This window comes from Stegodyphus dumicola, chromosome 1 (genome assembly GCF_044657685.1).
Source record: "Stegodyphus dumicola isolate Sdum_Otavi_A_Nest chromosome 1, ASM4465768v1".
Classification (NCBI taxonomy): domain Eukaryota; kingdom Metazoa; phylum Arthropoda; class Arachnida; order Araneae; family Eresidae; genus Stegodyphus; species Stegodyphus dumicola.
In genome coordinates, this window is record NC_140768.1 from 266,194,140 (window position 1) to 266,207,210 (window position 13,071).

Below are 13,071 nucleotides of genomic sequence, written 5' to 3' on the forward strand. Positions count from 1 at the left end.
ATCCTATTTTTATTTATGTTCCAAGAAATAATAGTGACTTTCGGTTATGTTTAAGAGGAGTAAGCTATTAACACTTGTTTGTATAATTTAGCTTACAGAAATGAAATAAGATAATAATTTAGATAGTTATTGAAAATAAAATGAAGTAGTTCTGTAAACGAGAAACGCAGCTTCAAAATAGATTAGGAGCTGTAACCAAAACGAAATCTCGTAATCAGCATAAAAGAGAAAGTTATAAATTATTCATGATTTTTATGTAAGATTTTAACATTTAATTTCGGAAGAATATTCAGAAAGTAAGGAATTAAAATAGCCGCCTGATTTTAAATTAATGGTAAATTAGTTCTGATCATTCCAGTAACTTTTATTATGCAACTACTTCTGTAAGTTAAAGGAAGATTTATTATTGTTTCAACTCTCCTGATCTGAACCAGATCATATCCACAACTCTTATTGGGCCAAGAAACACGAGATGCACCTAACGTTGGCTTATCCTGGGCACCTTATCAGTGGCTGTATAAATTTGCACAGATCCGTTTCAGTTTTGAAGGATAAGTCTCCGGAGGAGGGATCCAAGAATAAAAAGCTCTAAGACTTTTTTTTTACCCAATAGCTCTCGAGAGAACTTTCGGTTCGATATTATTTTAAGTGCTACCCAACTACAAAGACACTGCATTTACAAATATCAATAGCCTTTCTTTAAAACTCGAAGCTGGCCTAAGGCGAATTCCCTGCCTCCATGATAATACAGTGCGCAAAATGTTTAATTTATTTGATTATAAGTAAAGACAGTACAGTCAAACTTTTAGAAGTAGATTTATTTTCGAAGGTAATAAAGTAAGCCTTTATAATAGTTTGTTCATAATAATACAGATAGCCTTCTATTGATAGCTTGACCTCTAAAAGAAACCAGCAGCAAAAATAAATATCATTGTTAATTGTTTGAGTTGGTTATATCTAATAAAGATTAACGTGTCGGGAGTTGCGGATGATCGTGTTAGAGAAGATTCACTTAATTAACGAGTATTCCTTCGAATAAGAGAGGGTAAATATATTAAATGCAAAGTAGAAATTAAAATACCTTTCTTTAGACGTGACTTTAAGGAAGAAATTGAATGAGTGAATGCGATGCTGTTTACAAAAGTATTATAACGAAGGGTAAACGTTCCGCAGTACTCTCAGATATTAAATTTTAGAATATTTCTGAATGCTAGAAATTCTCTATATATTATACAAATATTATCATTAACAGTTTAATGTAGTCATATGGTGCAAATGTATTATATTAATACATTCCTGCATTCAATTTAAGTAAGATGTGAAATATCAGAAATAAAAGTCATAACTAATGACATTGTTTTATAACTTTCATTGTAAACATGAAGATTTTCAATATGTAAATCGATATTTTGTTGCTGTAAAAATGCTATTAAAACAATATATCTGAAAACATAATTTTATTTTTTGGTTTCATATTTACAAAATATCTGTTTTGAAGGCTAACGTATTATTTATACAGCTATTTTCTTACTTTTATCCTAATTAGGAAATAAACACTTAAAAATATTGTCATTATTAAATTCGAGAATGAAAGTTCTTTAAGTTGATAATTATCAGTAGTTAAATGAAAAAAGATAACTTAAATAGTGCTTCTTTTATGTCGGATATTTCACTTGTGGAGTTTGGTACAGATTTAACACAGAGTTATCACAGAAACACTTCCCCGCCATATGAACCCCTAGCGCCGTATCCGCTCAACCAAGGGAAATGAAATTTCAGATATTGTTATTTGAAGGTATTTGCTCGAGAACGTAGTGATTTAAAACAAAAGAGCACTCACAGTTACTGTTGGTGGAAAAATGTCTAAATTTTCGAATGGCAACACCCACTTTTTCCCCGAGTAAACTGATCAGCGCATTGGAAAACCATACATTAAAACGATGCACGTATGACTAAAATTACCGGCCTAAAATATATGCAAAACATTTTCATTGTAAAGGACCAGTACAACATAAGAGAGGAGACGGAAAAAAAGCTTTTATTGGAATTATAATTTTTCAATGTCTACAACGTTTCAAGATAGCGTCCTTTCTCATAACTTTAGTTTCGTGGCCATTGGCCATTTTCTGGTTCTGGGGTTAATTGAAATCTAAGGTGTACATATCAAATTCACGAGATTTGTCAGAATTTGAAAGATGCTATAAAACATGAAATTATACAGATTCCTCCCGTGATGTTACGTTTGTCATTGTTGTCAACAATCTCCCGCATGCAATGAGTTATTATCTCCGAATTTTGGGAAATTCAAAACTCCCAAATCCAATTTGTTTCCCCTCTCCTTTCCTGTGTTGTCGTTTACAATCCTCTTCTTTGTAAATGTTTTACGCCGGCAATTTTTTTCCATGCGGATATCGTTCTAGCGTTATTTATAGTTTTCCAGTGGCCTGATCAATTCTCGCAGGAAAAAAAAAAAGGTGTTACCATTCGAAAATTTCGAAACGTTTTCACTATAGTCTTAACCGTGAGAGCTCTACTGTTTAAAATCATTTCAATCTTGAGCGCATACATTCAAAAAAGTATATCTGAAGTTTCATTTTGATTGGTTGAGCGGATACGCCGCCAGGCGTTCATATACGGGGAAATTTTCCTATGACCACCCTGTAGCTAAAGTGCATGAATATATCGTGGCATACTTTAAAAGATACCTAAGTTCCTAGAAAAGAACAAATATCGACAATAGATTTTTCTTTTTTAGAGACGTGTGATAATCTGGTGCTTTGTCTTTGCCGATAAGTCTTTCTGGTGTTACGCAATTTCAATTCCACGATGATGTTTTTTTTATTGCTATATTATGTGCGATATACAGAGAAATCTTATTAACTATCGTTTGTTTGAGATAATACAAAGTTAAACAAAAAGGATATACAAGCAAAACAAACAAAAAGGAAATACAAAGTTAAACAAAAACAAAAAGGACCATGGTCTTACACTATTTACAATTATTAACATTATGTACTATGGCCATAGTAATGAGCTAACCTGTCGTAATGAACGACTTTAGGTTTAGAGTTCGAAGACTTACGAATCCGAACCACGACGTCATTCAGCCTGTTTAGGACTGTGTACGGGCCATCCCATGGTGACTGTAATTTCGGACAAAGTCCTTTCCGTCGAGTCGGATTCCACAACCACACCTTGTCTCCTTCGTGGAATTGATGTTCAGTAGCTCTTGTGTCGTATCGGATCTTGATCTTCTCCGTCGCCAAGTTGACTCGCTCTCGTGAAAAGTTGTGCATCACTTCAAACCGGGCCTGGAGATCTTGAATATATTCATCAGACGATGAAGGAGCATCCGGAGGGCGGCCAAACAATAGATCGCAAGGCAGACGAAGATCACGACCGAAGAGCATTTGTGATGGAGAATAGCCGGTAGTCTCGTGGACAGCACTGCGGTAAGCCAGTAAAAAGAGTGGTAATTTCTTATTCCAGTCCTGTTGGTTTCTGGAAACCACTAATGAGAGGTTATTAAGGATGGTTCGATTGAACCTCTCTACCATACCGTCCGACTGGGGATGCAATGGCGTCGTTTGAGTTTTGTCAATGCCGAGTAGTTTGTATAGTTCTTTGATTACTGCCGAGGCAAAATTCCTTCCCTGATCGGAATGTAACTGAAGCGGCACTCCGAACCTGGAAATCCAGTGCTGTATCATTACCTAAGCTACTGTGACAGCCTCTTGATCAGGAACAGGGTACGCTTCAGGCCACTTGGTGAAGTAATCAATGACAACGAGTATGTATTTGTTGCCATCAGCAGTTCGTGGCAGAGGTCCCAAGATGTCAAAGGCGATATGTTCAAAAGGCGCCCCAACGTTGTAACGTTGCAGCTTGCCTCGGCTGCGTCTCTTCGGTCCTCTCCGACCTGCACAGGCATCGCAGGATCGGCACCACTTTTGCACGTCATCCTTTGCATTATTCCAGTAAAAGCGCTCACGAACTCTCTGTAAGGTCTTCATTATTCCAAAGTGACCTCCCGTAGGGCTGTTATGTAGTTCTTGAAGGACATCAGGAATGCGGGATCTTGGAAGTATCAGCTGCCATCGGAACGTCTTCCCATCATCCGATTCGAATTTCCGGTTTAAGACGCCGTTTCGAATGTGAAGTGAATCCCAGAGTATCCAATACTGTTTGATTGTAGGACTACAGATAGAAATGTCCTGCCAGGTAGGTTTTCTGGTTGATGACTCCATTAAATCAATTATGGGTTTAATGTCGCGGTCTTCCAGCTGGTCTTTCCTGACTTCATCATCACTCCACGGTTCTCGATCAGCCGATGTTGATGTTGTAATTTGTCTTCCGACCGGAGTCATCAGCTCGTATTTCGTTTCCACCCTGAAACAATATCGGCAGCTTTCTTGGCAAGGTCTTCTAGACAGGGCGTCGGCGTTTCCATGTGATGATCCCTTACGATGACGGATAGTGATGTCATATTCTTGGAGTCTGTATCCACCTGGCTATTTGACCCTCAGGATTCTTGAAATTTAAAAGCCAGCTCAATGATGCATGATCGGTGCGGAGCAGGAATTTTCTGCCGTATAGATAGTGATGGAACTGTTCTACAGCTTTGACTATGGCGAGCAACTCTTTCCTGGTGACACAATAATTCCTCTCCGGTTTAGACAGGCACTTGTTCCAGTACGCCACTACACGTTCTTGGCCGTCTATTTCTTGGGACAAAACAGCACCGACACTTTCATTGCTCGCGTCGGTGTCGAGAATAAATGGTCGGTCGAGCTGAGGATACGTCAGGACTGGAGCAGATGTTAAAGCCTCCTTTAAGTTGTTAAATGCATCCTCGCATTCTTTTGTCCACAAGAATCTTTGCTTGCTCTCTGTCAGCTTGTGAAGGGGTCTTGCGATGGAGGAAAAGTCCTTCACGAATATCCTATAGTAGGTGCAAAGCCCTAGGAAGCTTCTCAGCTGTTGGATATTTTCGGGACGTTTCCAGGATTTAACCGCTGATACCTTTTCAGGATCCGTGCGCACACCTTCTGCAGAGATGACATGTCCCAGGTAAATATTCTTCAAAACTCTTTCCGACGATGATGATGTCGTCCAGGTATATCAGGCAGGCTTCGTAGGAAAGGCCTTTCAAAACAGTCTCCATAAGACGTTCGAATGTTGCCGGCGCATTACACAGTCCAAACGGCATCACCTTGAATTGTCAAAGCCCTTGTGCCGTAGTAAATGCCGTCTTTTGTCGGTCTTCAGGCTGTATTTCTACCTGCCAATACCCACTCTTTAAATCAAGTGTTGAGAACCACTTGCTTCCAGAGAGAGTGTCTAGAATGTCGTCAATTCTAGGAAGAAGGTAACTGTCTTTCTTCGTAACCTCATTCAACCGGCGATAGTCGACGCAAAATCTTGTTGAGCCGTCTTTGTTCCTGACTAGGACGATGGGAGATGCCCATGGACTTACTGAAGGCTCGATGACATCGCCTTCTTCCATATCTTTTAACAGTGTTCGCACCTCTTCCTGTTTAGCAAACGGTAGACGTCTTGGATGTTGCTTGATCGGGGGATGATCGCCGGTGTCGATTCTATGTTGTATCAAACTAGTTCGACCCACGTCAGAAGACGAGCGGGAGAAAACAACTTGAAGATCTTTAATGACGCGATCGGCAGCATTCCTCTCTTTATCGTTTAATTGCGCATTCTGCAATAACTCCGATGTAATGCTCTCTGAGGACACGGACTCTTGGATGTTACTCTTTCGTTCAACGGTGGTTACTGGAGTACATGCTGCAACCACTTCACCTTTCTTAATAATTCTTCCCTTCTCAGTTACATTGGCGACTCTCACCGGGATAACCGTTCTGGATAGGTCGACGAGTGTTGAGGCTACTAGTACTCCTTTTGGGCTATTACAGTTATTGGGATATTCTATGATGCCGTAGCGGAAATTTCTGTTTTCGGCAATGGATCCAGGAAGTAAAATTTCTGTTCTTGCCGGTATTGTGATATTGTCTTGTGCTATGATTTTATGAACAGATTTAACTTCTTCATCATTAACTCCAAATAACGCTATGTCCTCAGATGTAGAATGCAATTCGTAATTTTTAAAGTCCAAGGAAAAATTGTATTTCCTTAGAAAGTCCAATCCGAGTATGCAAGAATCAGTGATCTCTGCTACATATGTCGTGTGATGGTAAGCGGCACTTCCAAACGTGATGTTAACATTTACTTTTCCATCGATGTCGATCTTCTCACCAGACACAGTCTGTAGAGTAACGCAGGGCGGCGTCCAGATAAGTTTGCTTCCCAGTCGTTCAGCCAAATCTTTTCGAATGATGGTAACGTTGGCTCCTGTATCTACCGTCATATTGCAGGGAACTCTATTAATATGTCCTATTATGAAAAGTCCATTACTGCCGCCTCTCACTGCAGAAATCTGAAGCGCTTTAAACTGGGGCTTTTCATTATCTGGCAACCTCCGCCCCGCGAGATGGCCACTAATTAGTTTCCCTGCTATTTGTTAGGAGCGGTTTTAACATCCGTACCCTGGGGTGTTCTGCAGTTTCGTCGTATGTGTCCTTCAGCACCGCAGTTCCAGCACTTTATGGTCGGTTTCTTCTCACCAATATTCCGTCTCAAGGCGTTCAGTTGTGTAGTTAAATCGTCTAAACGAGCAGTGACTTGATCCCCTGGCTCCTGGACTTGAGCAGCTCTGACTGGATGGCGGTCTTGACGGGTGGCTTTCTGGGCTGCCTCGAATTTCATGGCGTACACTAAAGCGCTTTTCAGATCTTTAACATCCGCCATTCACAGTGCTTTCTGTATTTCAGGGTACCGGATGCCATCGATGAAATATTGCAGGGACAGGATTTCCCTTGTTTCTGTCGGGCACTCCGAAAAGGCGTGATGAGACAGCCTTTCAACATCCGTGGCGAGCTCCTGAAGTGTTTCGGTGAGCTTCTGTTGACGGGATTTTAATTGGAGCCTGCTGTATTCTTTTAAACATTTCTCCCCGAAGCGCAGCTCCAAGGCGCCGAACAGAGCTTCGAAATCTAACCTTTTGTTTTCGGGAAGAGTCTGAAGGATATCCGCTGCGTCGGCTCTTAAAGAAGCGGCGAGATGACAGGCCTTAGCTTGGGAATCTCATCCATTCGCATCCGCCACGATAGAAAATTTTGTCTTATACACCTACCAGGAGGTCTTCCCATCATATGTCGATAGCTTCAGAGAGGGACGAGCAGGCATGGGTAGAAATTTTAAATCATCCGAAGTGCTCCCTGCCGTCGCTAGGAATTTCTTTAAAGTGTCAACTTCTTTGGCGACGACAGCAGAAATTCTGTCTTCGATTTGTTGTTCAATATGTCCTTGGACGGCAAAAACTCTGTCTTCGATTTGTTGTTCAATATGTCCTTGGACGGCAGAAACTCTTTCTTCAATTTGTTGTTGGAAGGCCGAAACTCTTCCTTCGACTCGTCGCTCCACAGCCGACACTCTATATTCTATTTCATCTTTGACATAAGAAACCTTTTCTTCAATTTGCCCGACTTTATTTTCGACAGCTCCTATTCTGTCTTCTATAGCCTCAAATTTACTTTCTATTACGCAGGTTATTTCTCTTTTCATTTCGTCTTGACCTGCTTCAATCTTTTCTTGTACAGCTTTTATGTCTTCTTTAAAAGTTACTTGACCAACTTCCAACTTTTCGTGAACGGCTTCCATTTCCTTTTTAACGGATCTCATCTCTCCTTTAACGGAATCTTGGCCCAATTTCATTTCTTCCTTAATTTCTTCTTTAAATGAGGCAAAGGCTGATATTAACTGCCTTAATTGCTCTTCCATCGCTCTTGTTATTGGCATTCAAATCCCACTCCTGACATCAAAAATTGTTGCGTGCGTACGGGTTCATTATGAAATGAATGCACAAGTCCGATGAAAAATGAACAAAAATTTATTATTATCACAACAAAAATGCTTAAATTTTCTCAAATTATCATGCAGTATTACAATATCTCACAGTAGTTATCTTTTAACTACTCAAATGTCCAATAGAACGTAATTCAAAACAGCTAAAGAACGCTAATCCGCGAATTCGCTACAATCAACAAGAGCAGTTTTCTAAACAACAACAAACTAAGCAACTACTACGAACTGAGATGTTTTCCTCCTTTTATAAGATTTTAAAAATCACGCGCTAGAATTTTCCAGTACTTTCTCGAAATCAAAAAGAGATATTTATTTATTTAATGCACGCGCTCTTGTATTTTCAATTTTCTCGCTTAGCTTTCTTTTAATATTCGTTACGCGCTGCACTGCGCGAGAAATAAAACCATTTAATTTATAATTGAACTAACATTAGCTTTTTAAATACCAAATTCGTAACAATAGGTTAAAAGGAAAAGCATTTCCTAAAACATCACAATGCAGAAAGGTGAGACAGAACATAAAACTGATGAGGTCAGCCGTACTCAGCTCAGGGAGATATGTTTTCTGCTTTAGTCTAATCAAGTGACTGTAAAATCAATCAGCTCAATGACACGTTACCAGAATTGCTGGCTGAGTTGCTAGATATCTCCAGGCAGAAGATCAAATCTTCCAGCAGCTATTGCGATATAACACATTGGATATATGTTACAATTTCATGCGCTGCCGCAATTACATATGTTTACCTATTTTGTATTTTACACCAGTGATAAATGATAAAAAAGCCTTCTATGAATGAAATCCTCTATAAAAAAATCGCGATATTATGCACTTTCGTAAAAAAGTTATTTCGTTGCAATTGCACATACAAATTATTTGCTAAGTGAAAAAAACAGAACATGTGGAAACATTTTTTCAGTAATATAATTATATAGACTTTCAATAATATAATAATATTTTACACAACATTTCTAAGATAATTTGTAATAGAATAATTTGTTAGGATTTTTATTATATCTTCGATCCATTATATCCTTTTTTCCCAAACTCTAAGACACATGTTTTAAAATAATTTTGTTTGTGCTAACATTATCGTATGTTTTTAATTGCATAAAAGTCTGTAGCAAAACCATAAACATATTCCAAAATGTGATGTTTCACCCGCTCCCGCCGAATGAGAAGAATTAGCCATTATAAGTGTTGGCCACTATTTTTTTTAATTAAAGAAACACAATAAGTTTCCCATGTACCACATAGTATCACATGGGGCTTACAGAAGTAAGTATGAAACACAACAAAAAATAAACAGAAGAAAAAAACTGAAATAAAATTAAGGATGCTTACAAAGTTTCACAATAAATTGACAAAAAGTGTTAAAAGCACTTCTCTCGTAAATAAATGGATAAAATTCTGGAGGCCAGTTAATATTTAAGTTTTTCAGTTCCAGTTTCAAGACTTTTCTTTCGTTCTTATATTTAGGACATAGAAGAAGCACATGTTCAACATTCTCCTCTCCACGGAGGCTACAATCACAGACAGACTCGGAGCTCAACTTAAATCTATTCAAATAACTTTTGAAATTTCCATGGCCAGTAAGAAATTGGGTTAATTTATAGTCTGTGAAGAAGTGATGACATGACAATCTCATCTTAATAGAAGAGAAAAATCTCTTTGTTAAGCTCCCTTTATTTGAATTAATGAATTCGTGGTTCCACGACTCCACAATACTTTCATACATGACCTTCTTATAAAAGAAATTAGGAATATTGACAAAAGTGTCAATTTCCCGCTTAGTCGCAGCCTTAGCAAGGAAATCGGCTCGTTCGTTCCCAATAACACCTGTATGACCACGAACAAATGAAGATGCAACCGAAATATTTTTATCTTTTTGATTTTTCAGTTCTTTTTGAATCTCGATAAAGATATTATTAGAAGAAGAATTACAATTTAAAATCTCCAAGGATGAAAGGGAATGAGTACATATGGGATAGTCTGAAACAGCACTATTTTGTTCAGAGACCCATTTGATGGCGAAGTTTAATCACAAAAGTTCAGCCATAAAAACGGTACATTCATCTCTAATTCTAAATCGAAAGTGCTCAAACTCAAGACCATTTCTGAAGACAACAAATGCGAGACCAACCTTGCCATGTATTTTGCTGCCATCAGTATATAGAGTTACAGGCGAATCATCTACGATTTTATTGCTAAACTGAATAAAATTAACAGCATTTCTTTCTGAAGGATGAGGAAGATCAGATAGAGGTAAAATACAATCATACTGAGAGACAGCAGAAGCAGAAATATTTTCATTATAAGCAATAGCATGAAGAATGGCAATGTCAATTGGAGGAAAGCTAAAAATTGCATAAACAGACTCATAGCCTAAGGCCCCGTTCAGACGAGGGCGTAAAGGGCATAAGTGGTTAAAGCCGAGCTCCTTTGCCAAGGCAACCAGTCACTGCTACTTCAAAGAATCTGGTTTAGGGCTCGTGGCATAGGGTTCCAAGTTTTCAACTTTACGCCGAGTTTGGGATAAGCGTCGACCAATCAGAGCGAAGCTAAAATGAAGCGGCTTTCTTTAGACGATTTCGCTGTCACATCGAAGGCGACGTTTTTTTTTATTATGGAACACATCGTATCCGAATGAGTTGTAATCGTATCTGAACAAAATAATGAGTTGTAATCGTATCCGAACGAAATAAAGAGTTGATCTCGCAAGAAATCTACGATGATGACATGCATTTTTCAATGAGTTTTTAATGCATTTTTCAATGCGTTTTTCAATTTATATTGAAAAATATGGATGAAACTCGTAAAGCGAAAGTTAAGCTCAGAATTATGCACGCTATGTTTGATCCTGTAGATGATTGATTCCATCCAATATTTTTCATTTTATTATAAAAATTCTTTAAAAAATGCATGCTTGCAAAAATTTTATTTTTTCTGTGTAAATTATTGATATTACTTTCTTTCTGTCTATAATTTTTTTTAAAATTATTACTATAATATTTTTCCTGTTTAATTATTTTTGTATTTAAGAATAAATTTATTAAAAAAGCTGGAAATATTGTATTACTATTTGCTTCAAATGCTGATTTTCTTTCCAAACAAACTTCATGAATTAATTTTACTAAAACATCAAATCAATATCAAGAATCTGCTGTTTTCTTTAACAGTAAAAATATCACTTTAAAGAAAAAAGAAAAAATTATTTTCACTTATTTAAGAATAGTCACAATAGTCAATTCAATGGTGTAAGCTTTGTATAAGTAATAAAAAATTAATCTTTTGAGAAAATGCTCTTATGAATTCCAAGAAGGAAAAAAATGTAGTGAAATATCCTTAAAACAGTCAAGGGTCTAAACAGTTTTGTCTCCTGTTGAAGTTCTGTTCTGTTTTTTAATTACGTTCTCCATGAAAGGAATTTACTTTTAATGAAACTGAATAGTACTCATAATTCGTAACATGGACTATAATTTAATGAATAGTATTTATTATTTTTATCCACTCTTTATTACTATCATTTGAATGGAATTTTGATCATTAAATTCATGCTATTTCTCTGGTAGAAATTCCTGGATAAGGTATGAATGTTTATAATTTTGATGTATTTGAAGACTTGGGTACCTAAAATTTGTCAATGTAAAATTACTTTTGAGATTTGGTCGTAAATAGAAATGACAGCATATGTTGAAATTAAATTCAGGGGTGCGGCTTATACATGCAAATTATTAGAAATAGGTGTATACAAACAGCTGGCAACACAGCAAAATGTATTTAATGATTGAGCATAAAATACATTGTTGGGTGAACGTTTCCTGGTATTGTACTAGTTGTGGTTGCTGGTCATTGTGACAGCTGTGGGATACTAATACTAGTGATAATTGATACTGGTAGTGCAGCAAACTACTATAGTGATCGACAGGGACAGTGAATAAAGAGTGCTAAGCACACATGTTTCACTGTCATAGAAACATGTTCCTTTTGATTGAAAATTAAAATAATAATAATAATAATAATGCATGGTAAGTACTGTTTTTAGCTTAACTGCTTTCACACCTGCAAAATGGAAAAATATTATATACAGGCTATCTGTTAGTTATCCTCAAGATTTTTTTTTAATTAGGCATATTTAGAATATCGTATTTTCCTGAGAGAAATTATATATAAAAATTGAAGAAGGTTTTATACATATAAATATGCATGTGCATTTTTATAGTATAGAGAGTACTACAGTGCAATGTAGAAATATTCCATCCTGCTTTGCACAGAAATATATGTGCCAACCAAGTATTGGTCTTTCAAAAAAATATCTCTCGACCATTTCGTTTTTTACCTTCTTCCGTTGCCTCTTGACTAATGAGAAGGGCAGATAAAAGATCATTCTGTTGAGCCAGTAAAACTTTGTGGCGAGCTGAAAAAGCCATGACACAACGAAAAAAACAAGCAGAGCGAACGCGGGAAATCAATCGAGCAGGAGAACAGCGCGGGAAAGTTGTAGACATTCCACGCATGCGCAAATTTAGCTTCTCTCATTGGACACAACTTACACCTCGTTCTCGCAGGTGTGAACAGGTCTCCCGTATTTTATGCCCTTATGACTATGCCTCTATGCGCTTTACGCCCACGTCTGAACGCACCTTAACGGTACGATATCCACATATGACCCGCAGAAGTATACGCCTTTGAACGCGTCGTAAATATCTATAATTTATTTTCTTCTTGAGCGATATACCCCCAGACTTTAGAGCCATTAAGTTAAGTGTTGCTTTTAAGAAAATTTACAGTCGAGAAAAACCCCAAGATATTTCATTTGCTTTACCACAGTCAAAGGAGTGCCATCGAGAGATAACTGAAATGCATCATAACAAATGTTTCTCTTTTCAATAATCATAACCCTGGTTTTATCAGGATTAAAGTCTAATTTAAAACCTTTCGACTAGTCGGAGGTGAGATTTAAAGTTTCTTGTGCCTGTAAAAAGATAGCAGAAAGGTCCCTACTCTGGAAGCAAAACAAGACATCATCCGCAAAGGCTATAGTATCACAACAAGCAAGATTTTCCAGTTTTGATAGGAGATCATTAATAATAATACTCCAAAACGTAGGTCCTGATACTGAGCCTTGAGGGTAACCCC